We start from the raw sequence: 27745 nt of genomic DNA, 5'->3' as shown, positions 1-27745 counted from the left end.
TAGTAATTCTAATATGTAAAATAAGACATACATTGACCTGCATTGTTACACTTATGGTGGGAGAAGGAATCCAGCAGTGGTTACGTCAATGAAGCTGTGTCCCTTTACACCAGCTGAGGATATGACCCTATAATCTGAAACCCCTGATGTTACAGAAACACAACATTTGGAGGCATGACATTTTAGACAAGTCGTCATTCCGGAGAACTTCTTTCACTATGTCACACTGTCTGGAATGTCTCATGACTGTGAGTGCCTACCTCAGGCCAAACCGTCAAAACCAGGGCAGACATCCCTAACCATTGTATGTTCTATAATTAGATTTCACCAACCCAGTAACACACATGGACTCCTGGCTCATTGTATTAGTCATAGATTGGAGAGCCCAAGATGACTGTCTATCTTGCCACTAAGGCAAGCTGAACGCAGTGATAAATGGTCACTTACACCAAAAATCATAAGATTCAGGTTGCTTCCAGTCCCAAGAGATCAGTCACTTACCCAGATCAATTGGTACTTGGATCTTACACTAAAGACAACACCTGTAGCCAATCCTGTAAAAAACTATCAAAGGTTTATTAACTAGGAAAAAGAAATGAGTTATTTGCAGGTTAAAGCAAGCAAAAACATACACACAAATGAGATATCTATGGTTCCTAAAGGTGACAGAGATGTAGTAATCTGTCCATTCAGGGCGGACTCAGGTTGACCCTGGGGATCTCTGCTTTAGTTTGTTTGTTTGAACTCTCACAGGGCCAGAGACACTAAAGAAATGAAAAATTTTATTTTGACCCTGTTTTATCTTTTACATTTGGCCTTTCAGTCCATGAGACAAGCTCCCTTGCATGTAGCACTTCCAAGGTGCGCCATTCACTAATCCTTTGTATTGTGATGTTCCTTAACGGCCTGTTTAATCTTGATAGGCCACTTACCTGGATGGTGGTGGTAGGGCGATTCCCATGCCTGGGCTCTGAAATTTAGAGCAAACATTTTCAAAGTTATAAAGCAAAACTTACATATTTCCTTATAGCATGGATATAGGCATTACAAGCAAGATTAATGCCTGCAGCAACTTACAAGCATTTCATACAGTCTAAACACTAAATACATTCTTATAAGACTAATACCTATTTTGAACAAAATAACATACAGGTGAGCTGGTTTGGTTTCCAGCTATGAGTCTGTCAGTTCTTAGCCAATGCCTACAGCCTTGGCCAGCATCACACACTAGTATTTCTTTTCCTTTCTCAGTGCAGGCAGGCAGGCACTTAAATGGTCCGCAATACCTTAGTATCTGAACACCTCCTATTACTTAAAAGATGTACAGACTCTCATTCTTCCTTGCTGTCCCCCGGGAAGCAGGACCAGGGCGCATTTAATGAATTAATGTATGTGAATGAGGGTACTGTTAGGGGAAAGCCAGAGTGAGGAGGTGTGTTTTACACTTGGCTCTACATGCCAGTCTCTGTCTGTCTCTTCCTGTTTCTTGTCTTCTTACATTGAAAGCTCTTTGGGGCAGGCACCATCTTTTTGTTCTGGGATTGTACAGCACCTTGCATAGTGAGGTCCTGGTGTGTGACTTGGGCTCCCGGGCACCACCATAATACAAATAACAATTAATTAATCATGCTGACTTTTTATTAGCATGATGTAACTAAATAGTGCTGATAGTCTGCTGTTAAGGGCTTTAGAGGAAATAATGTAAATGTCATTCTTAATAGGCAGTCAGGTTTTGTCCTTTAAATAAAATGTCTGAACTGCCATGAAGAGAGGCGAAATCTTTCGCCTCTATGTAACGCAACACCCAACAACGTTATATAAACAACACAAAACATCCATAGGGAAGGAAAAATTCTTGAGTCTCGCCCTAGAGATTACCACTGAGATGCTTCTGAAGTTTAATTATGCCACTGGCATTATTCCTTACATATAACATTTTATTGTGTGCTTTTGGCAGCCAGGAGAAGGATATGTTTATCTTAGAATTAAACTGAGTTAGGAGCCAGAGTGTATTCTAGCTTTCATACCACCTGTAATGGGTTATTACAGCAGTGATCAGGGGTCCCAGATTACTAGTTTTTATTATATATTACCACTGAGCACCTGGGGCCCTAATCAAGGATCAGGGCCCCACTTTGCTGGGCCCTATATGCATAAGTAATAAGGCGGTCTCCGGCCCAGAGAGCTCTCACTGTAGATTTATGACAAGACACTAAGTGTATGAGATAGGCACACAGCTGGTGGAAGGGCAGGATAGCAGACAAATAAGCATATTTTCAGAGTGGGCAGTGACCACATGCACTGGTTTATCACTCAGTAGGAAAATGAAGATTTAAAATATCAGATGGGGCAAAGGCGTATCTCAGCTTGACTGCATTTAAATGTAGTGCTGATGAAAGGAGATTACCTAGGCTGTTAGGCTAACGAAGTCCTCTCTTCAGCTACAGAACAAGTACAGCAGTAGGTCAAGTTTCTCCAGGGTGACCTCACAAACCTAATATTCAAGGGGCCACCTGCAGGAGTGGAAGGTAGTGCCATTTCTGCTCATTCTGTCTTTGGCATCTCTGCTGAGACTGCGTTCAGGGGGTGCCAACTGGATGGTGGGGTTCCTGTCCTCCAAGTATTGGACGGATGTAGCCAATGCACTTGTAGAATCCATCAGACTTTGGGTAAAATTTTCAAAAGTGCCTAAGTGAGTTAGGTTCCTAAATCTCATTTTCAAAAGAAACTTGGACTTTGGAGCCTTAATCTCATTGAAAATTTTCAGTGCCTAAATCACTTATACACACTTGAGAATTTTACCCTTATTTATGTTATGTAGATACTTATAGGCTGATCACTTTAATATCTGAACATTAACAACAATAGCTGCATAATGCTCCTGTGAGGTAGGGAAGCAGTATTCTCATTTCAGAGATGGAGAAACTGTGTTTGGCCTTAAATCACACACAGTCTGTGGCAGAGCCAGGAATAGCTCCTACACGTCCTGATTCCTGGCCCAGAAACTGAATCCTGAGATTACCCTTCCTCTTAGTTGGAAAAACAATAGCAATCATTATCAGCATAGGATAGACTGAATCCAGTGAGCTAGAGATGAAAGACTCCACAGTTCATTTTCAATCCCCTGTGTCATCAAGCTCCCTGGGAGACACCACTTTTACTTCTAGTTTGGATCGAACTAGCACACTAAAAATAACAGGAAAAACCACAGCAGCACAGATAGTGGAACAGGATACCTGCCCCGTGTACAGTCCTCTCCGAGGCCCTAGGTATGTAGTTGGGGAGCTAACCCATCCTGCTGCCCAAGCTACTGTGACTACACTCCTGTTTTTAGTGTGTTAGATCAATCCAAGCTAGTGTGCATGTCTACCCAAGATGGAAATTACACCTTTTGCTCTCGTGAACATGCTGCCTTTGTTGGATTAATATTGGTAGGTTTTGAGGAGGAAACTGCTGAATTAAGAGGTTTTCATTTGGTACCCATAGATGTGGGAATGATGGTCCAGTGGATTGGGTGCTGGCTGTGATTCAATGGATCTGGATTCAATTCCTGATTCAGAAAGAAGTTTCATTAGTGCCCTGGGGCAAATCATTTAATCTACTCTGGGCCTTGGTTCCCTGTATGTAAAATGGGTTTTGCCCTTCCCTCCGTCACAGGGATGTTGTAAAACTAAAACTCCACTAGTGACTGTGAGGAGCTAAAATAATACTGTGATGAAGGCACTGTAAGTAAGTGGGTGGGAGGGGGTGGGGTTTCCATGCATGAAGGCAGTGAGAAGATGAGGGTGGAAGAAACAAAAGCAAAGAGCTTAGGAAGAGAGGATAGCTGAGCTGCAGGCAGGGTCAGAGGCATGTAAAGGTGAGGAAGTGAAGTTGAAGCTAAGACAATTAGACTAGTAAAGGGATTTGTTTAAGTGTCCAGATAATATGGCAATGAGAACCTTTATATTACGACTAATGAATAGTAAATTATTACACAAATTATGTGAAACCTTTGCACATAAATACAATTATATGAGAAGACAGATTAAAAAGTGGGCTTAATCAGATGTTTAAATATACTTTGCTCTTTTGGAAATAATGTTAAAGCGAAGAGCCTTGATATATTAAATTCTCATGTACATGTCTTCATTCCTGTGGTTTAATAATCCTAATTAGCTATGAAGGGAAGGCAAATAGTCTCCATCCCACATATCCTCCGATAATAAGAAATGAGATATTTCAAATGTTGTTAAAGACTTATAGAGCTGTATATTGCTTAAAACATCCAGAAATCTCAGCCAAGAAAAACCCCTTGAGGCTGTAATCAAAAATGTGTTTTTGGCTCTGCTCTGTTAACAGAATTTTTATTTGATCAACTGTGCTATAGCAACAGAACTGCAATTTAGACTCTGGATGCTTGGTTCTAAATGGGCACCTCTCAGCATTGCTAGATACTGCTGCATAGTGAGGCTCTGGGATAGTGAAAATGTAACCTTTGGTAACCGTTTTAAGTTAGGCATGAGAGGACAGCTTTTGAAGGATTTGGATTCTTTGTCTCGCCATTTGCTTTGAAGTTTGCATAACCTACTATTAAGAAACAGAGTGAATGTGAAGGTTGAAAAAGTGTTTCACAAATGATTTCACAAATCATTTTGTGTTGAAATCTGTAATGTTGACAAATTTGTAATGTTGACAACCAGCTCTATTGTAAATATTTGTTGCTTATCCTTATTATAAACTCCTATGTCATGGACACCTCAGAGGAAGGGCATCTTAGCAGGGATTTAATAGATTCCACTGCCAGAAGGGACTATTGCAATCCTCTAGTCTGACCTGTGTAACACAAAACTCCCCCAAAGTAATTCCTAGAGCACATCTTTTAGATAAGCATCCAATAGTGATTTAAAATTTGTCAGTGATGGAGAATCCACCACTACCTTGGGTAAGATTAATCACTGGAACAAAACTCTCACTGTTAAAAACTTACACCTAATTTCCAGTCCAGTTTAGCTTCAACTTCTAGCCTTGGACTGTTATTCCTTTCTCTGCTAGATCGAAGAGCCCATTATTAAATATTTGTTCCCTATGGAAGTTCTTACAGACAGTAATCAACTCACTCATTAACATTCTCTTTGTTAAACTAAATAGATTGAGCTCCTTGCATCTATCACTCTAAAGCATGTTTTTTAATCCTTTAATCATTCTTGTGGATCTTCTCTGAACTTGCTCCAATTTATCAACATCCTCCTTGAATTGTGGACATCACAGCTCAATGCAGTATGTCAGCAGAAGTTATATCAGTGCAAAATATAGAAGTAAAATAACCTCTCTGCTCCGATTTAGATTCCCCTGGTTATGCATCCAAGGATTGCATTAGCCCTTTTGGCCACTTAGGGTATGTCTACACTGCAATTAGACACCCACTGCTGGCCTATGCCAGTTGACTTGGGCTCAGGCTAAGGGGCTGTTTAATTGTGGTGTAGATGTTCGGGCAAGGGCTGGAACCTGAGCTCTGAGACACTCCTCCCCTCAAAGGGTCCTAGAGTTTGGGCTCCAGCCCTGGCCCAAATGTCTACACCAGAGTCAAACAGCCCTTTAGGCCGAGAACCGTGAGCCCAAGTCAGCTGGCGTGGTCCAGCTGCAGAGGTCTTATTGCAGTGTAGACCTTCCTCAGTGTTGCTCTGGGAGCATGTGTTCAGCTGATTATCCACCAAGATTCCAAATCTTTTTTTCATAGTTGCTGCTTTCCCAGATAGAATCCCCCGTCCTGTAAGTACGGCCTACATTCTTGTTTCTAGATGTATATATTTCTATTTAGCCATATTAAAATGTACATTATTTGTTTGTGCTCATTTTACCAAGTGATCCAGATAATTTCATTTGAGTGACCTGTTCTCTTCATTATTTACAACTTCACCAATTTTTGAGTCACTTGCGCGCTTTGTCAGTGATTTTTTTTTTCCAGGTTATTGATAAAAATGTTATAGTATAGGGCCAAGAACAGATCCCAGTAGGACTCTACCAGAAACACACCTACTCAATGATGGTTCCCTGTTTACAAATGCATTTTGAGACCCATCAGTTAGCCAGCTTTGAGTCCATCTAATATGTGCCATGGTAGTGTTATGTCTTCCTAGTTATTTTTAATCAAAATGTCATGTGGTACCAAGTTAAATGCCTTACAGCAGTCTAAATATACATCAACATTATTACCTTTTATCAACTGTGATGGGGCAAGGCCAGATAACTATAGAAAAGTACTGGGAGATAGATATATTAGCTCCAGGCTAAACAAATCCCTGGTACCAGGATAAGTGAAATGGCAGCTGCTCCAGGTCAATTAAGACACCTGGGGCCAATTAAGAACTTTCCAGAAGGCAGCGAGAATGCTAGGTTGATTGGGACACCTGAAGCCAATCAGGGGCTGGCTGAAACTAGTTAAAAGTCTCCCAGTTAGTCAGGTGGGTGTGCATGTCAGGAGCTGTGGGAGGAAGTTGTGCTGTTGGAGAGACTGAGCAGTACACACCATATCAGGCACAAGAAAGGAGGCCCTGAGGTAAGGGTGAAGTGGAGCTTGAGGAAGTGAGGGCTGCTGTGGGGGAAGTAGCCCAGGGAATTGTACATGTCATGTTTCTAAAAGGTCAGCTACCATAGCTGATACTATTAGGGTCCCTGGGCTGGAGCCTGGAGTAGAGGGTGGACCTGGGCTCCCCCCCCCCCACACCTTTGCCCCCTGATTAATCACTGAGACTGGGAGACAACAGAGACTGTGCAAGGAAGGATAACTTCTCCTCACCTCCCTCGCTGGCTAATGATGAAAATGGCTCAGTAGACTGTGACCCTTGTCTCTAGAGAGAGAAGGGTTACGTGGAGGGTCACAGTGAGCCTCTAAGGCTAGCAAAATCCGCCAGGAAATGAGGGACCCACGGAGGCAAGGACAGAGCTTTGTTACACAACCAAACTTATAATCTCATCCAAAAAACGTATCATTAGTTTTGAATGAGAGGGTGGTAGGTATTAAAAGCTGATATGCCGAGTTGCCAGAGGAAGTCCTTTGCAGAAAGCTCAGGAACTATACTACACATTCTTGAGCAGGGACTACTATTAACTATTTACATATATATGTAGCACTCTTGTGTCAGTGGCTTGGTGAATTGGGTACATGGGGTTTCCATACTTGGAAACAAGTGTGGTGTGGGCACTAATATAGCTAGTGAGGGAGTAGGATGAAGGAGATAAGATACATGGATGTAAGAAAGGCTCTATATGGCTCTGCTCTTGAAGGTGAAGGCAGGAAGTTTCAAGTGAATGCAGTGTAAAAGGCTGAGCCAGTAGGAGGATGTAAGTAGATGAGTGACCTGCCAAGGAAGATTATGCTTAGTGGCTGCAGATAATTTAATCTCGTACATGGTACACAGCATTTCAGACCCCTAGATCCAAACCTCCAGTGCACAGGTGTAAGGCAGAGGAGCATTTATAGATTGTTTTGTGTGACTTTGCCACCTTTCCCCCCTCCCTCTCCCAGAGAAGCAGACTCTTCCTTGCGTAGAACATAACTAACAGGTGAGGTAGGAATACAGTAAACTAAACACTAGAGGAATGCAGAAGTAATACTTCACAATTCTACCGTATACGTTTGAGGCACAAGTTTGAAAATTTTGGCCACAAAGTTAGGCACCTAAAATTGTATTTAGGTACATAAATAAGTGGCCTGAGTATCCCACTGGTACCAATAAAAAGTTGCTCCCCTCTAAATGCTGGCCTGTTTATAAATGTCCTTGTCAAGCAGTCACCATCTGAAATAGAGGTGCACATATAGCAAAGTAAGAGAGCTGGAAACATACTGATGACTGCACAAGCTCTTTCTCAACTATTTGCCTCAGGGCTTTATGTTTGAAAGAAACAAAACAGAATGTCCTAAGATGTTAGCATATTTCTAGTCAGAAATACTGATCTTGGTTTACCAGCCAAAGTCATGTGACATGGAGCTGGGATTACAAAAGGTTATAGACTTCAGTCATTCTGCACAAGTCTGTGGACAGTATGGGCTAATGGGTCAGTAGGACAGGGCTAGACAGGGATAAAAACATAAGACTGGTGCGTCAGACCAAAGGTCCATCCAGCCCAGTATCCTAGTATCCTGTCTACCGACAGTGGCCAATGTCAGGTGCCTCAGAGGGAGTGAACCTAGCAGGTAATGTTCTAGTGATCTCTCTCCTGCCATCCGTCTCCACCCTCTGACAGACAGAGGCTAGGGACACCATTCCTTACCCATCCTGGCTAATAGCCATTAATGGACTTAACCTCCATGGATTTATCCAGTTCTCTTTTAAACCCTATTATAGTCCTAGCCTTCCAAACCTCCTCAGGCAAGGAGTTCCACAGGTTGACTCTGCACTGAGTGAAGAAGAACTTCCTTTTATTTGTTTTAAACCTGCTACCCATTAATTTCATTTGATGGCCCCTAGTTCTTATATTATGGGAACAAGTAAATAATTTTCCTTATTCACGGTCTCCACACCACTCATGATTTTATATACTTCTATCATATCCCCCCCCTTAGTCTCCTCTTTTCCAAGCTGAAAAGTCCTAGCCTCTTTAATCTCTCCTCATATGGGATCTGTTCCAAACCCCTAATCATTTTAGTTGCCCTTTTCTGAACCTTTTCTAATGCCAGTATATCTTTTTTGAGATGCGGGGACCACATCTGTACACAGTATTCAAGATGTGGGCGTACCATAGATTTTTATATAAGGGCAATAAGATATTCTCTATCCTTTTTTAAATGATTCCTAACATCCCATTTGCTTTTTTGACTGCCGCTGCACACTGTGTGGACATCTTCAGAGAACTATCCACAATGATTCCAAGATCTTTCTCCTGATTAGTTGTAGCTAAATTAGCCCCCATGATATTGTATGTATAGTTGGGTTTTTTTTTTCCAGTGTGCATTACTTTACATCAGGGGTCAGCAACCTTTGAGAAGTGGTGTGCCGAGTCTTCATTTATTCACTCTAATTTAAGGTTTTGCGTGCCAGTAGTACATTTTAACATTTTTAGAAGGTCTCTCTCTATAAGTCTATATTATATAACTTAACTATTGTTGTATGTAAAGTAAACAAGGTTTTTAAAATGTTTAAGAAGCTTCATTTAAAATTAAATTAAAATGAAGATCTTATCAGTTTAGTGCAGTGGTTCTTAACCTGGGGTGCACGCATCCCGTTGGGGAGCAAGATGCCCTTTCTGGGGGTGCGAGACATGGGAGATTTTTTAGAAGGTAAATCATCAAAAACACAAATTAAGCACAGGCACATAAGTACAACTACTTTGTTTAATCAAACCTATGTATTTATTAACATTGTATATTACAGTAATCGTTAAAAAATGTATAAACAAATTTTTAAGCTAATTGTAGTGTAATTTTTGATAAGGGGTGAGAGAACATATTTTGAGAACTCCAGACCGTCGGCGGGCTGAGCGGGGCCAGGTGGAGTGTATTAAATTGCTCCCCATAGGAAGGTGCTACTTACGATATACTTCTTACGGCTGCCAGCCCTGATGCTATGAGCAGCAGGGTAAGGGGATAGGGAACAGGGGTGGTTGAATAGGCGTGGGAGTCCTGGGGGGCCTGTCAGGGGTCGGGGGTTTGGATAGGAGTTGGGGCAGTCAGGGGACAGGGAGCCGGGGGGCTTGAATGGGGGAGTGGGGTTCCAGGGGGGCAGATGGGGTGGGGGGTCCCGGAAGAGGGTGATCAGGAGACAAGGAGCAGTGGGGGTTGGATGGGTGGAGGGTTCTGAGCAGGGAAGTCAGGGGGCAGGGGGTCCCAGGAGGGGGTGGTCAGGGGTGGGGGTTGGATGGGTCAGGGGTTCTGAGGGGGGCAGTGAGGGGCAGGAAGAGGGCCGGCTGTTTGGGGAGGCACAGCCTTCCCTACCCTGGTGTAGTGTATTAAATTTCTCCCCGTAGGAATGTGCTACTTACGGTGTACTACTTACGGCTGCCAGGCCTGGTGCTCTGCAAGTAGCACATTCCTACGGGGAGAAATTTGTATGGAGCGGCTCAGCCCACCGCTGGCCTGGGGTTCCGTCCGCCGGCTCCTGCCAGTCGAGGTCCCAGCTGCTGGCCCAACTCAGCCCACTGCCGGCCCGGGCTTCCATTCACACAGGCCTGCAGCGGGCTGAGCGGGGGCAGCGGCTGGGACCCTGGCTGGCAGCAGCGTGCCAGTAAAACTCAGCTCGCGTGCTGCCTTTGGCATGCATGCCGCAGGTTGCCGACCCCTGCTTTACATTTATCCACTTTAAATTTCATTTGCCATTTTGTTGCCCAATCACTTAGTTTTGTGAGATCTTTTCTGAAGTTCTTCAGTCTGCTTTGGTCTTAACTATCTTGAGCAGTTTCGTATCGTCTGCAAACTTTGCCACCTCACTGTTTACCCCTTTCTCCAGATCATTTATGAATAAGTTGAATAGGACTGGTCCTAGGACTGACCCTTGGGGAACACCACTAGTTACCCCTCTCCATTCTGAAAATTTACCATTTATTCCTACCTTTTGTTCCCTGTCTTTTAACCAGTTCTCAGTCCATGAAAGGATCTTCCCTCTTATCCCATGACAACTTAATTTCCGTTAAGAGCCTTTGGTGAGGGACCTTGTCAAAGGCTTTCTGGAAATCTAAGTACACTATGTCCACTGGATCCCCCTTGTCCACGTGTTTGTTTGACCCCCTCAAAGAACTCTTACTAATCTATTAGACACGATCTCCCTTTACAGAAACCATGTTGACTTTTGCGCAACAATTTATGTTCTTCTATGTGTCTGACAATTTCATTCTTTACTTTCAACTAATTTGCCCGGTACTGATGTTAGACTTACCAGTCTGTAATTGCCAGGATCACCATAAATGATCTGGAGAAAGGGGTAAACAGTTAAATGGCAAAGTTTGCAGATGATACTAAACTGCTCAAGATAGTTAAGACCAAAGCAGACTGTTAAGAACTTCAAAAAGATCTCAAGACTAAGTGATTGGGCAACAAAATGGCAAATGAAATTTAATATGGATAAATGTAAAGTAATGCACATTGGAAAAAGTAACCCCAGCTACATACAGTATGATGGGGGCTAATTTAGCTACAACTAATCAGGAGAAAGATCTTGGAGTCATCATGGATAGTTCTCTGAAGATGTCCACGCAGTGTGCAGGGGCAGTCAAAAAAGCAAATGGAATGTTAAGAATCATTTAAAAAAGGGATAGAGAATAAGACGGAGAATATCTTATTGCCCTTATATAAATTTATGGTAAGCCCACATCTTGAATACTGCGTACAGATTTGGTCCCCTCATCTCAAAGATATACTGGCATTAGAAAAGGTTCAGAAAAGGGCAACTAAAATGTTTAGGGGTTTGGAATGGGTCCCATATGAGGAGAGATTAAAGAGGCTAGGACTTTTCAGCTTGGAAAAGAGGAGACTAAGGGGGGATATGATAGAGGTATATAAAATCATGAGTGGTGTGGAGACTGTGAATAAGGAAAAGTTATTTACTTGTTCCCATAATACAAGAACTAGGGGCCACCAAATGAAATTAATGGGTAGCAGGTTTAAAACAAATAAAAGGAAGTTCTTCTTCACTCAGCACACAGTCAACCTGTGGAACTCCTTGCCTGAGGAGGTTTGGAAGGCTAGGACTATAACAGGGTTTAAAAGAGAACTGGATAAATCCATGGAGGTTAAGTCCATTAATGGCTATTAGCCAGGATGGGTAAGGAATGGTGTCCCTAGCCTCTGTTTGTCAGAGGGTGGAGATGGATGGCAGGAGAGAGATCACTTGATCATTACATGTTAGGTTCACTCCCTCAGGGGCACCTGGTATTGGCCATTGTCAGTAGACAGGATACTGGGCTGGATGGACCTTTGGTCTGACCCACTATGGCCTTTCTTATGTTGTTAAAGCAGCTGGAAAGCTCGTCTGCCTGAGAATTCCCTTTGTGTATAGAAATCCTCACCTGTAGTAGGGCTGACAGAGCAGTTCTTATTTCCAACCCCATCCCTGTACCACGAGGCCAAAGCAAAACAGGCATAGAATGCAGCTACACCTGGATGATCTGGAGCTGCTGGAAAAACCCCTTGGGACCATGGACAGCTGTGGGTAAGCCACCTAATGCTCTAACTTACACCAGATTCTGGACCAGTCCCAGACCAGCTCCAGGACTAGAGGATCATAAAATTAGTTTAAAGGCACCTTTCCCTCCTGCCCAGCTCTTGTATAAAATGCACATTGGCTGGACCCAGGAAGCTAGTCCAATGTAAGTTTCAATTTGAGAGGAACTGAAGGGACCTGAGGAGAGCATCAGGATCGTATCTGGCCCATTTCTGATCACTCTGACCATTGCAAGACACCATCTAAAGCAGGCACCTAAATCTCCAGTAAAACAGAATTCTGGGTTGGTTGTTTTTTTTTTTTTGTCCTCTTGCAAAAGGGCTCCATGGCACCCTTCTGTAGGTCCCATCCACGCTGTACAAAATGCCGTTATGGGCTGGGGCGGGGGACCCAGTTACAATACAGCAGGCTGCCAACATGGTCTTTCTGGGTAGTTGGGAATGAACAGCGTCTCCGAACCATACAGCCCTGCAAAGCCCAATCATGTAATGTGATTCAGAATTTAAACAGGGCTCAGCTCTGTGCACACTGCACGACCAAACCAAGTTTTTTTAACCATGTTGGGGAAACTACCGGATTGAAACTTGGTCCCCAGTCATTTTTGTACAATGTACACTGCAGCAACAAGGGCCAAACTGAGTAAAGGCCACAAGATGCTACTTTATTAACACGGGCTCCTTGCAGTGCATCTTACGTGTCTAAAAAGAATTGTCCCCATGTTTAGAAAAATGAGCCTAGTCACTGCTTTTTAAAACCTATTGTAAAAGTTGGCAAGAGAGAAGGTACATACACATAGGATGCCCTGGGGCAGTGACAGGCTCTCCAACCCATTGTGTAACTTGTCAGGGCGGTGAATTGCACTGACAAGTTACACAAGCTTTTAAAGCCGTACTGAATTTGATCCTTCTCTTCTAAAATAACAAGTAACAACATCATAATCCCAAGCTCAGGTCACATGGCACAAATGACAACATACAGTAGCAAATGTTAGTGGGTTTTTTTCATATGAGATGGGAGCGATGACAACTGAGTGTGTTTAGGGTGAGGCCCTTTGCTGCTTGCCAGAAGGGAAAATAACATCTTCATAAGCGTTCCTCTCGTTTTCTCCGAAGCACACTGAGACTTCTCAAACTCTATTAGAGCTGCTGCATTTCAGGACCTACAAAGCCTGAGGTTACTCTGGAGCTACAACTCCTTTGGTTATAATCTTGTCAGACTTCACCAGCTGAGCTGGACTGGGGAAGATTAAGGCAAGATCATTGCCTGACACAACAGTGGGCAGCAGTGCACGACATAATTGATTGCTGCTAGCCAGCTACCTGCCGGAGCGCGTTACACTGCCTTATGTGGCAGGAAGATTAAGGTCTCAGGAGTGGAAGATGGCAAGACTCCATCTTGGGAGTGAATGTTGGAAGGAAGAGTCTGTTCAGGTAGAAGAGCCACCAGGTGATTTTTTGGCCTAGGCAGAATTTTTGGGACCAGGGTCCAATTTAACCGTAATGCATCTGTGAATATAGACTTGAGGAGTTGGTGCTTGGACGAAAGGCCTCCCACCAATACCTAGGTGCTGCAAGATGTGATATTTATGATTTGCTAGTTGACTTTCTTCCCTCTGTGAGTACTGAGCCAGTCCCCCTCCAAGGTGATATAGACTGCTGGGTGCTCAGCAATTCTAGGAAAAATAGGTAATGTATTCATCCAGGTGGTCACCATTTCTTTGGTCAAAGCTTTTTCAAAGGAAAATGGCTTTTCAAAATCTTATTACCTTACCTTTTTTGTGAATGAAGAATTTTGTTTCCATTTGAATTGAAATGTTTCATTTCAATTTTTGGTTCTTCTCTCCTCACCTTCTCTCCATTTTCCCAGTGGAAAGTCAGAAAGTTGCAGGGGGAACCAAAACCAACAAATGTGTTGTTGCTTTCAATATTTGTTATGGGAAATTCTTACTATTTTTCTAAAAGCCCTACTATGACATACTAGGGTATAATCCAGACTGATGAGCAGCTGAATCCCCACAACCTCGGCTGCCCTTTACAATGCCTTGCTGGAGCAGCTCCCACCTGGAGTATTCACAGCCAGCCTTCAGACATGAAAGCTACACCCTGAGTGTCCGTATGTAACTGCAGCCTGCCAGCCACACTTGGGTGACACTCTGCCTCTGACCAGCCTTGGTTATACTGCAGGATGACCCCAAACACACCCCTAGTCTTATTCTCCCTCTCCCCCCTCCCCCTGAAATTTATGTCCTGTACTGCCCAGCTCTCTCCTGGAGAATACAAGTTATATCAAGTCTGTTATTTCTTTAAAAAATAATATGCACACAACTTGTCACCCCAAATGAAGTTTTCCAGACTTCAACTTAAACACACTGAATTAATAAAACAAGTTTACTAACTACAAAGAGAGATTTTAAGTGAGTACAAGTAATAAGCCATACAAGCCGGAAATGGTTAGAAGAAAAATGAAGATAAAACGCTTACCGCTGCCTAACTTAACAAACTATGTTAAATTCCAAGCAAAGTTTTCTCACCACATGCTTTCAGCAGTCTTATGGACCAAATCCTGTAGGTCAGGACCCTTTCTCCCAGAGTCCAGTGGAGGCTTCCTATGTCGCTTCAGGTGCAGTGATTGTGATGGGCAGAGAGAGAGAGAGGGGTGCCTTGGGGTGTTTGTCCCTTCTTTTTATAGTTTCAGTCCCCCTCTTGAAAAACATTTCCAGCTGAGCACCAGGAGATTAAAAAGTCTATGGGGAAGGATGCTCTCTATTGCTTTTTTCTCACCTGTTTGAGCTTCCTTTGTTTCCCTTCCTGCCTGATGACTGTTTACTGCTTAAGTGCAAATTAAGCAGAGCACACATTCCGTTATTTAGAACAGACCTGTTTGCCAACCTCAGTTTTGGCAGGACTGTGGGTTTTGGAATGTGTTTATAACAACATACAGGGGAACTTATACCTTCACATACAATGCCGCCACATAAATTTTATTAGGACAATAATCAGCAAATTATGAGTTTTCAAATGATACCAAATAAGGCATACTTTGTACAAAGATTATTATAATAATGTGTAGGGTGTTAATACAGGGGTATATTGTGTCACTCCTACTTATTTAGTTGTCTAACTATAGATGTTCATTTTGGAAACACTTAGCCTTCATAGGAGCAGATAATAGTGGTGGTTAATGGTGTAAAAATGCCACCCCACCCCACCATTTAGTAGCCTTTATCATTGTGGTCTGAAATTAGCAAGTTACACTCAGGCCATGTCTACACAAAAAGCATATTACTGGTACAGTTATAGCAATCACAGAAATGTAGGACTGGAAAGGACCTAGACAGGCCATCTAGTTCAGGCCCCTGCACTGTGGCAGGACTAAATTTTATCTGGATCATCCCTGAGAGGTATTTGGAGGTTTTGAAGAACGGTTAGATAATGACGGAGATTCTACAACCTCCCTAGGTAACTTGTTCCAGTGCTTAACTACCCTGACAGTGAGGAAGTTTTTCCTAATGTCTAACCTAAATTTCCCTTGCTGCAATTTAAGCCTGTTACTACTTGTTCTGTCCTCAGTCGTTAAAAGAAAACTCCAACTAAAATAGTTATGCTGCCTGGTCTCGACACAGTTGTTATACCAGTATTATCTCTGGTAGCAGGGTGGTAGCCTTTGGGTCATGCAAAGTTCATGTCCCTAAGCCCCGCAGCTTGGCAGAATCGGACTGGAAAGGAGAATCTAGGTTTTCCTTTTAAAAAGAAGTGTCTTTTTTTCCTTGTGGAGAGAGCAACTTTTGCAGCAGAGGTTGAGGAGGATCCCAGGGGGCAGGACCTATAAAACACCCATACAGGCATGGGATTCCATCCCAGAACATCGAGTCTCCTGGGACAGGGTCATGACAGACCTTGTCATGTTGTGTAGAGACATGAATGCCCTTGGTTATGACACTGTCATCCTGAATTTGGGGACTGTTGAACTGAAACCCACCATGTACACAGCTGTAGCTTGGAAAATGCAAAGAGGGCTGATCATGGAAGGGTTCATATATTTTTCCCCTCTTGATTGCCCAGCCCATTGTTTACTCCTGATATTGGTGGTCACAGTGGATCCAGGGCAATAGGATTGGACATGAACTGAGAGAGCCCAGCTTTTAGAATTAAGGGCTTCCTTGTCTTACCAAAAAGTCTCCTAGATCTGGTTTACAAAACTTGTACCTACTCTATCACATTTGATCTAGTCGACTGTGACATGAGTACTATTCAGAGAATTTCCATTTTTCCTAATGTCTTTGAACTCTCTCTATTTCTAGGGTGCCCATCCCTGTGGTATCTAGGCAGTACATCTTCTGTGCCTAGTTGGGTGCGTATACCTGCCAACGCCATTCCTCTTCCTGTTCTTAGCTTCCCACTTCTCAGGCTTTCTACAGCACCAGTCACCATGGAATTCACGTGCTTTGACCTCTAATTTGGTCAATATGGGACCCACGTTCATTTCCCCAGCTTGTCTTCACTCTCATGTCTTTGTTTTTCAGAGCCACGCGCTGTGTACACATTCACAGCTTCCAGTATTTCCCACCTGGGATGATTGGGGGCTGGGAGGAGCCTTACGGTACATGGCCAGGGCAAAACAATTCTTTACATTCCATTTCATTTGAAAGACGGCAATTGCAAGAACCACACACAGTTCTGAATTTCTCACCCAACCTTCTGCCATCCATCGTGCCACGGTATATTTATTGATTTTTCTTTTTATTTGAATGGAGAGTTTGCTTTAGAATTCTTGCCTGGGGCCTGGCAAAGCCTTCGAGCAACACTATTATTTCTGGTTTCTTCACAGCTACTACTTCTGCCAGGAAAATCTTGTATTTATTCTGTGAGAGCCCAGTTAGCTGAGATCTGTTATGTTTTCTGGCACTGTGTTCGGTAATATTTTATAGGATGAGACTGAAGCAGACATACACACAAACACAGAACAGCTCAAGTTTCTCTATACAGCTCCTTCCTCTTCCCCTCTATCATAAAACAGGTGAGAGAGATGCCATACATTACATAGGGCTTACTACTATGCAGCCCTGTGATGACACTTGTGCACAAGTGGGGTCCAAATGCACTTCTTGGTTTCAGGGAGCACAAGTCTAGCACCTGTGCTGGTGCGTACTCTGAGAGTGGATAAGGACCGTTAGATTCATGGTCCTATATGGGGTTGTGGGGTCCTGTGTGACCAATGCCTCCATGTCACCAGTAGGTGCCAAGCAAAGCAGCACCTGACCAATCTCTGGATGGTTAGGCACCACAGAAAGTACCACCCAAAGAGGCCAGACCGATGGAACCCTGAGGCCATTTGATTGGTCCAAACCAACTATTTAAAGCAGGAATTTGCCCGAGGGAGCCATCTAAGTAACAACGTAGACTCTGGCTTGCTACTGCTACAGGCCTTGTCTTTTGCCCTGTCTTGCTCCTGACTCCTGCCTTTGACCTTGGCCCAGAGGACACTACTGGCCTGTCTCTGCCTTGGCCATTACAATAAGATGCCATGGCAGAGCTGGCCCCACACAGTAGGAGTGCATGATGTATTGTCATAGGATGAGCTGGTGTAAGCTTTGGGTGCCCTAGAGTTCACTTAATTTCCCATCTCCAGTGCCTTACAAAAACCCAACTCCCATAGAAACTAGCTGGACTCCGAGTTCAGCCTCTAAGGATTTTCAGCAAGGATTGCACCGGGTCAACCTCCCCACATTCAAGTCCCAAAAGGAACTAAAGAAATGAATTTAATTAAATAACTTATGATAAAGAAACAAATCTAATTTTTACAGCATGATATGGCTATTTTATAATCCACAGACATTACTTTCACAGTTATACATAAACATAAATAAAGAAGACAAATTAAAATCTGAACAGTTCAGTCCCCACAGAAATACAGTGAGAAGAAACTGAAAGTTCCCAGAAGCATAGGTTTTGTTCACCTGAGTCTTAGTTAGATCACTTTGATCACCAAATCTATACTGTCTGCTGAGTCTAAAACAACTTCCCTCCACTGGGAATCTTCAGTTGGAATCCATGCAGACTGTTCCTCTGCTGAAATCACTGCTAGCCTGTCAGCTGACTGATTAACCAACCATGAAGTTAAGTGTATAGATTAAAAGAAAACCCTGCTGTAAAATGCTTCGGAGTTAGGGACAACAACCTGCTTTCTGCTCCTGGGCTCAGCTTCTCCCAACTCACACAGGGCACATGGCCTTCTGCAACGCAGCTGCCCTGACTGCTTACCTCATGGAGTCCGACTCCAGCAACAGGGAACCTATTGGAGCAGACCCAAACCTACCACACCACAGCCAGAAGCTTCTGGAGTTGGGAGTGCTTAATCTGCCTAGCAACAATGACCCAGACACAACTCACTCCTACCTCCCTGCAGGGGTCTCTTAAAGAGAGATCTCCCTACTAGGCACATGGGTTACACTGGCACTTTAATGGGGTCAACCTGTGACTTAATCCGAGAGAAACTCCAGGGAGAGCAGGACTGGGAGTCAGTGCACTGTGAAAGAGTGGAAGACCAGCCAGGAAAGGACCAGTGAAGAGGCCTAGGCTGGGAATGTAGGGAAGAGGCCCTAGGAAGGAGAGAGAGGGCAGTTAGGTAATGGGGGTAGACAGTCCACTTCTTTAGGAATCCTAGGATCCTCATAGTAGAGGGTGGGTGCGGGCTCCTGCTATGCTGCCAGCTTGTGAGGCAGCGCAGCCATCTCTACCAATGATGGAAAAGGCAAAGAGAATGATTGGGCCCAGCTTCTAGCCTCCTGGGCCCCATGAGAAGGGCAGAGGTCTGTTGGAACAGAGGGGAAGTGAAAGGGTTGTGTCTTGCATGAAGTTGTGGACAGAAGATTGGGTGGGGGGAGTGCTTGTGTTTTTGTTTGGGACTTTGATTACTCTGGAAGAGGTGGACTTTCATGAGTTAGTCACCTCAGCAACTTAAAAAGCACTGGAAGATGGTGACTGACTATTGGCGAGAGGGAAACTGAGTCAAAGGCACGATTTGGACTGGGCTTTGGGAAGAATCTCTTACTTATCAAAGGGTGGCACATCACCCATGCTCCCCCTGTGCTCTTGGAGGCATTCTGCCTGTTTGAGGCACAATAGATCTGATCCGCCTCTCTTTTGTGTTTGTGTAACTCCACTGGTGAAATGAGAGGAGAATCAGATCAGGTGCCTCCTGAAGGGCCCACTGGAGCACTCTCTACTAATTTAAAGGCACACTTGTGCTCACAGGAGTTAATTATAGTTAGTAAACACTTATATTCCAGTAGTGCGCAGAGGCCCCACAGGATTGGGGCCCTTGTCTACCAACATGCTTACAGTTGAGGGGCTTGTCTACACAGGGATGTTACATCTCATTAAGCAGTTCACTCCAAGTGCACCAATTTAACTATATCAAACTGATGTGCATCCACACCATTTAAACCAGATTAAGGTACTTGTTAATCACTGTGCACTCATAGCTCTGCGCTTGTTTGAATCAACTGCTGAGCATTCGGGCAGATATCCCATGGGGCTGTGTTCTGCTGCCCAGTTCTATGGTCTGTGGCTTTTCTCAGAATTTCAGAAATTGTGGGGGTGGAGGTCAAACTAGCAGTCTCCTTTGATTCCTCTTCTATCATCCATTAATTTTGCCAGAGCCATGTTCGAACTGCTATCTGGCAACTTGGAGGACCTCTGTTGAGCTATTAATATGAGCAGGCTAATGCACGTGCATTGGCAGTCATGTGGGTGGATGGATTTGGATCTGTGGCTTTGTATCCCACAGTCATACGGCTAATGGAGGAGGAGCAAGAGGATGAAATTGAGAAGTTACTTCTGCAAAGCATTTATCTGGAGCCATAGGTGCTGACTCTATGGGTACTCTGGGACTGGAGCACCCATGGGGAAAAAACAGAGGGTGCTGAGCACCCACCATCAGCCCCCCCATCAGCTTTCCCCCAGCGCCTCCCGCCGCTGGTGGGCCCCCAGGTCAGCGCCTCCCTCTTCTTCCCCGTGCCTCCTGCCTGCTGCAATCAGCTGTTTCACAGCATGCAGGAGGTTGGGAGGGAGGGGGGGAAGAGCAAGGATGCAGCATGCTTTGGGGATGGGATGGGATGGGATGAGATGGGGTGGGAAGAGGTGGGGTGGGGACTTGGGAGAAGGAGTGGGGCGAGGCCTGGGGCAGAGCCAGGGCTGGAGCACCCCTTTCCTCCCCCGGCACTTTGAAAAGTTGGTGCATGTGTCTGGAGCAGCGTTACTCAGTGAAACACCACTTCCAAAGCTTGGCCAGCTAGCCGGGATTGGTGGGACACGGTAGCAATGTGACATTGAGACAACCAGCAACGGTGGCAGAATTTTAAAACGACAAAGGCAGCTTTCCTGGAAATCTGTGCAGAACTCACTCTGGAGCTGCAGCGTCAGAACACCAACATGAGAGCTCCCCTCAATGTGCAGGCGCATGTTGCCATCACCACCTGGAAGGTAACTGCCCGCAATGGCTACCAGGCAGTAGCTAACTGCTTTGGTGTTGGTAGATCCACTGCTGGGGCTGTTGTCCTGCAGGTTTGCAATGCTCCAAGGAAGGTGCTGCTGTGCTGTGTCCTAAAGCTTGGCAATGCACAGGAGTTTGATGGCTTTGCATGGATGGGGTTCCCGAACTGTATAAGTGCTGTGGGTGAGATGCACATGCCTATTCTTCCCCTCCACACCAGGCCAAAGACTTTATCAACAGGAAGGACTATTTCTCCATATTGCTGCAAGGCCTGGCTCATCCCTGTGGAATGTTCACCAGTATTCATGTGGGGTGGTCTGGAAAGGTTCATGGTGCCAGGATCTTTAGAAACTCAGGCCTGTTTGGTGGAATGAGCAAGGGAACTTTTATTCCTCAGACCACTGTGAGCATTAATGAAGTGAGAATTCCTCCATTCATTCTGGGAGACGCAGCTTCCTTTCTGCTTCCTGGGCTTATGAAGTCTTTCCCCGGACACTTGGTTTTAGGTGGTTAGGTCATCAGAGGCAAGTTAATAATTTGATGTGCACCTCTGCTGGCTGTCTTTACATTGGAGGACCTTACCCTCTGTTGAGTCCCCCCAGGACACAGAGAAAGGTCTTGTGACAAAGACAGTGGGCAAACCAGGAAGATACACAGCACTGCTATTTACCAGCATGGTGTCTCCCCAGTTGGTGCTGGAGTGGAAGGGAACCACTAAGTGTATTGACAGTCCCAAGAGAGCTACATGGGCTTGCAATGTGTGCACCAAAATAGATGTAAGCAGGGTCTGAATGAGTTCTCCTCCGACAGCTAGCTGGGAGGGCGAATGACTTCAGGAGCACATTGTATTTACATGAACTGAACACACCTACTCTGCCAAGATATCCAGCAGATAGAAGCTGTGTTGTTCAAAGTCATCAACTTTGGCTGGTATTGGGTTACAAATCACTTTAGTACTGAATGCAGGAGCAGTGACATGTTGTTATCGTTGTTGTTGTCTTCATTGTATGAATAGAACTGTGCTTAACCTGTCCCAAATGAGGGGGATCACCCTCAGCTGAAAGGACCTTGTTAACCCAGGGGACATTTGTTAACCCAGGGGCTTGAATGTCATACCCCTGTGTGTTATACCAATAAATTAAAAACCAGCAGGATCTTATTAAAGGGAAAAAGGCAAAATACCACATTTATTGTGAATACAGAAAGAATCATAGTAAGCAGTTAGTTACAGCTGTAACATTCCATTCAATCTCATCTTTATTCACTCATTCATTCATACAAACACACACACACACACACACAGGTTCTGCAAGGTTGTTATCATAGTAAGCAGTTAGTTATAGCTATAACATTCCATTCAATCTCATATTTATTCACACATTCACACACACACACACACACACACACACACACACACACACACAGAGGTTCTGCAAGGTTGTCATCATAGTTACCAGCCTTAGAGTTGCTCATGCCAAGCCACTGGCCAGGTGGCCTGGACATGAGGAGGGAGCAGGGCCTTGTCAGATGCTCATCTGATGCTCCTGGAAGTTGGTTTGCAGAATCAGACCCCAAAGTTCTCACTTTTTAAGAGTCTATTTTTATAGGAATTTCTTCCTATGCCAGTCTATGGGAATTGCTTCATCATGCTGTTGCTGAATCAATCAGCAGATAGCACATTCCTGACGGCTCCAAGAAGTTATCTTGTTCTTTGGTTCTCCCATTCTTGAGGCTGTTGGGTGGATTCCAGTCTGCCCTCCGGGGGTCCTCTGGTTATTTCCACTTGACGCCTTCTTCAGCCGATGGACACTGGATTCTTAGGCTGGCACCTCCCTGATCATTCAGTTGTTATCCACACCAAGCATCCGTCCACATACATCCTCTATCTCTATTTTAATCACAATTGTTAATACAACAAAAGGGCGGGGAGTCTCTGGGTGCTGTGTCTGTTGTTAGAGTATTGCTTTGAGTCTCTCTCTGTGAATTGCTTTGAGAACAGACTCTGTCTTAGAATGTACTAACGCAATTAGCAGCTTGCAAGTTTCACATACAGAGGGAGAGAAACAGTACCAAAAACCAAGAGACCTCTTAATTAGTAATACCCTGGAATTTAAACTATGGGGAATCAAACTCATTTGTGATTTTAATACAGAACTTCTTTAATATGATCCAACATAATCCCCCTTTTGACACTAAGATTTATAATCGTCAGTGTCACTTTCTATGTAGCCAATTCAAGAGAAGGTACTGTGAGGCAATTTGAGTTTGTGATTCCAATTCATGCCACATACACGATCCTAGTGATGTATCTTTACTACAAGGTTCTGGGGCAACAGGCAAGGTGAGGCACACCCACTTTTGAGGAGTCCATTCGGTACAACCTCTAGTGTCCAATAGCTTCCCTCCCTCCCCAGCCCACTGGCTCAAGGTCCAGGGTAGCCAGAAGGATCCCATGTGTAATATGGGGAGTGGGTTAACCTTCAATACCTTTGCCTCCAGGGACTGTTGGTGTGCAATTTTGACAACAATTTCTCCCATTAACAAGTCTGGTTTCACAATACTGGAAACATATTGCATCCATTCATGTTGATAAGTGTCAAACAATGATCTCTTTCTTTGTTTTAACAAATGCATCAAACCCTTAATATTTCCCAATATGACGCAGAACATTTTGTGTTCCAAAGTAGCTCGTGCAAGTATCTGCATTTCAGTGCATCCCAGAGCTATGGCTGTGTAGTTTCCTATTTCTAATATTTTTTTTTAATGGATAAGTCATGTGGTAGTATTAAGCCATTACTAAAGATTCCATCGGCCTTTTAGGTTACCCAGACCAATTTGGACCAAGTCTACGTTGGCATGTACTTGTTTTTGTATCAGGCTGTCCTGTAGCTGGGACAGAGAGCTTAATTTATTTTTAAGTTCCTGCAGGTCTTCAGTATCTTTTTTTTTTTTTTTTTTTTTTTTTTAACACACAACAGTGCTAGCAACAAGACAAAACACAAGACAAAACATAGAACACAAAACACAATTTCTATTGTGACAGTAGATTCATGGTATTGGGTTACTTTTCAGCTGGCATCAGCTTTTCCTGATTTTTCTGAAAGACAAAAAGAACATGTTTCTACCCCTTTTGGGGTGGCAGATTATTGCTTAAAATATTTCTTTTACAAATACCCTTGCTGATTGCAGGCAAAACAGAGGAATTGCCCCCACATTTTCCTGTTTTTGTTCTATAGGTGGGCCAGGTTTCAATGGCTTTTATCTTTTAAGGGTTATGGGGAAATTATCCCACTGTTTAGTCATTAAATCCCTGAGTTTTCCTTCTTATACAGCAGACCAAGTTTATAATGTTTTTCCTGCTGTGTTAAGCTTTAAGTTTTATTTACAGGTAATAACTGAGAAGCATCATTACCATACGACCTTAAAGGGTTTTTCCAAAAATCATACACACTATACGTTGTTACAGGGATACTTATTATCATTAAATTTATTAAAATTATCTTGTTATCCCATGCCTTTTATTTAGGCAATTTGTTTGCTGACCAGGTGTGTCCTTTATCTGCAGCTCCTTTGTGCTGCTAGTTCTTTCCTTCCTTTATCATTTAGGTAATTTGCATTTTCACAGAAGCTTCCTGCTTTTGGATTTAAAGCCATCAGCAGCTCAGAGACTCTATCTTAAAAGGGACACAATCAGCTTTCACCAGAGTTTTGATTACTTTTAACTTCTGCTTCCAAAACACACAGCAATCTGAAAAAGAAAACCCAACCTATTGTGGCTCCCTTTGGAGCCCTAATAGCATTTTAATTAAGTAGCATGGTATGTTTGCATTTCTTTTGCCCCTTCTACAATATACCCTGCACATGTTCTGGGGCAAATGCACATTCCTTCCATAGTTTAACTTCTATAACATTATCCAGATCCATTTTTACATAAGGTGTCACTATTCCTTTTTTTTTGCTTGCAGAGGTTTCATGTACCTTTATCAAAGTGACAGTCTGATTACTCAGAGCCATTTTAAGACTCAGTGTTTCTCACATTGCTTCTTTTTGTTTTGTGCACCTCACCCCTGCTGTTGCTTCAGAGGCACTGTTTTTTTAATTTTTTTTCTACAACTCTCATCTGTTATTTTGTTACAAAAACAAACAAACAAACAAAAAGAATCGAGAGAATTTTTTTTTTTATATTCTCCTGATTTTGACTGCCCAGCTGCAGCCACAACTTAAAAACATTTTAAATTTTGTAAAGCATTGAGTTACCTTTTAAGGGTTGAATGCCAAATCCCAAAGCCAAACAGCACTAATTACCTGTGTCTAGCAAAAAGGTCTGTCAGTTTTGCAACTTTGAATTAAAGAGTCAAATGGATTTTTAGTGGCATTATTTAAAACAAAAACAAAACCAACTGGTCCTTAGAACTTTACATATTTACACACACACAGATAGATACATACACATTTTCTTTTCTTTAACATCCCTTCCACGTTGCTCTGTTTTTTTACATCTTACATTCCCTTTATACATTTGAGGCAGTTAAGTTCCAATAGAACCCCCTTATGTTCTTTTAGCAAATTTGACTAAATTGTCCAGTCAAATGATTTTAATCAGTTTATTTTGCCTGGCTAATTTACAGACATTCCTTTGGAAAAGGGCCCATTTTTCCCTCAGAATGGCTGCAAAGAAACCAAGAATGCTCTTTCTCTAACACTTTTTTTTCCTTTTTAACATTTTCACAAAGTTTAGCTGCTTAATTCCCTCCAGCCTCTGCAGAGTTAACTTTTTTTTTTTTTACTCTTTCTCTTTGTAATTATGCCTGGGGGTGCCATACATAGGACCTTCTCCCCCTTTACCTGCCTCCCTCCAGCCTCTGCAGAGTTAACTTTTTCACTCTTTTTGTATTCCTGGAGTGCCTCTTTCACTATTTTCAGCTGGCTTTGGGTATTTGTAGCCAGCACCTTCCAATTGTCTGCTCCCTTTTCCGTTTGTGCCTTTTCCTCTTTACATGAAGACAAGCGGAGGGAAGAATCCTTACATGCCTCCCACAACAACCAAATTGCTGCTGCATCTCTTTTGGCAGCACTAGAAGGTTTGTATATGAGGATATACTGAGCCAATCTATCCTCTAGGTCCGAAATAGTGCAGAGATCAGCTAGGGCTTGTTTAGTCCAAGGACTGTGCCCAAATTTTTGAAGGTTTTGTTTAAAAGGTGTAATTTCTTTAACAAAAGGTGAGGTTGGAGTTCCTTCTGACTCCATTCCTCCCTCTGGTACTGGCTTACCCTGTTTTCTTTTAAACATCTTAACATGGATATTTCAATCTCTTTGTCACTGCTGGTATTACTTAGCAAGTGACACAGCCTAGATTCTGAAATCATAGCTTAATCTATGCGTTTTTCCCCTGCTACCTTCCCGGAGGCCAGCAGGTCCCCTGCTACCTTCCCGGAGGCCAGCAGGTCTGGTTAACCTATTTCTCCCTGCTACCTTCTCGGAGGCCAGCCGGTCCGGTTAACCTGTTCTTCCCTGCTACCTTCTCGGAGGCCAGCAGGTCCCCTGCTACCTTCTCGGAGGCCAGCAGGTCTGGTTTAATCTGTTTTTCCTGCTACCTTCTCGGAGGCCAGCAGGTCCCCTGCTACCTTCTCGGAGGCCAGCAGGTCTGGTTTAATCTGTTTTTCCTGCTACCTTCTCGGAGGCCAGCAGGTCCCCTGCTACCTTCTCGGAGGCCAGCAGGTCTGGTTTAATCTGTTTTTCCTGCTACCTTCTCGGAGGCCAGCAGGTCCCCTGCTACCTTCTCGGAGGCCAGCAGGTCTGGTTTAATCTGTTTTTCCTGCTACCTTCTCGGAGGCCAGCAGGTCCCCTGCTACCTTCTCGGAGGCCAGCAGGTCTGGTTAACCTAATAGAAATGCCTAGCTCACTAGAGCTGGCGGTGTGCACACCAATATTTACAATAACTGAGGTTTTTTACCAATATTCCCCCTTTCGCAATTCTCCACCAAAATGTTGTACCAATAAATTAAAAACCAGCAGGATCTTATTAAAGGGAAAAAGGCAAAATACCACATTTATTGTGAATACAGAAAGAATCATAGTAAGCAGTTAGTTACAGCTGTAACATTCCATTCAATCTCATCTTTATTCACTCATTCATTCATACAAACACACACACACACACACACAGGTTCTGCAAGGTTGTTATCATAGTAAGCAGTTAGTTATAGCTATAACATTCCATTCAATCTCATATTTATTCACACATTCACACACACACACACACACACACACACACACACACACAGAGGTTCTGCAAGGTTGTCATCATAGTTACCAGCCTTAGAGTTGCTCATGCCAAGCCACTGGCCAGGTGGCCTGGACATGAGGAGGGAGCAGGGCCTTGTCAGATGCTCATCTGATGCTCCTGGAAGTTGGTTTGCAGAATCAGACCCCAAAGTTCTCACTTTTTAAGAGTCTATTTTTATAGGAATTTCTTCCTATGCCAGTCTATGGGAATTGCTTCATCATGCTGTTGCTGAATCAATCAGCAGATAGCACATTCCTGACGGCTCCAAGAAGTTATCTTGTTCTTTGGTTCTCCCATTCTTGAGGCTGTTGGGTGGATTCCAGTCTGCCCTCCGGGGGTCCTCTGGTTATTTCCACTTGACGCCTTCTTCAGCCGATGGACACTGGATTCTTAGGCTGGCACCTCCCTGATCATTCAGTTGTTATCCACACCAAGCATCCGTCCACATACATCCTCTATCTCTATTTTAATCACAATTGTTAATACAACAAAAGGGCGGGGAGTCTCTGGGTGCTGTGTCTGTTGTTAGAGTATTGCTTTGAGTCTCTCTCTGTGAATTGCTTTGAGAACAGACTCTGTCTTAGAATGTACTAACGCAATTAGCAGCTTGCAAGTTTCACATACAGAGGGAGAGAAACAGTACCAAAAACCAAGAGACCTCTTAATTAGTAATACCCTGGAATTTAAACTATGGGGAATCAAACTCATTTGTGATTTTAATACAGAACTTCTTTAATATGATCCAACATGTGAAAGTAAGAGGGGTGGGGACAGGTGTCCCAGCCAGGAGATGTGGACTCTTCCTATAGGTCCCCAGTCTGGTTTAACC

At 43.6% G+C, this 27745-nt stretch overlaps 1 long non-coding RNA gene across 1 annotated transcript in view; it reads right to left on the bottom strand.

Annotated features, from left to right (window-relative positions):
* Positions 1 to 858: 858 nt before the first annotated feature.
* Positions 859 to 27745, bottom strand: part of LOC141981932 (uncharacterized) — a 35428-nt gene continuing 8541 nt past the window's right edge. The window contains exon 3 of the long non-coding RNA XR_012637934.1: positions 859 to 970. This is a non-coding gene — a long non-coding RNA (uncharacterized LOC141981932). The remainder of the gene's footprint in view (positions 971 to 27745) is intronic.

This window comes from Natator depressus, chromosome 1 (assembly GCF_965152275.1).
Source record: "Natator depressus isolate rNatDep1 chromosome 1, rNatDep2.hap1, whole genome shotgun sequence".
Taxonomy (NCBI): domain Eukaryota; kingdom Metazoa; phylum Chordata; order Testudines; family Cheloniidae; genus Natator; species Natator depressus.
The sequence above is the reverse complement of the archived record's forward strand: the minus strand, read 5'-3'. Positions and strand labels throughout refer to the sequence as shown.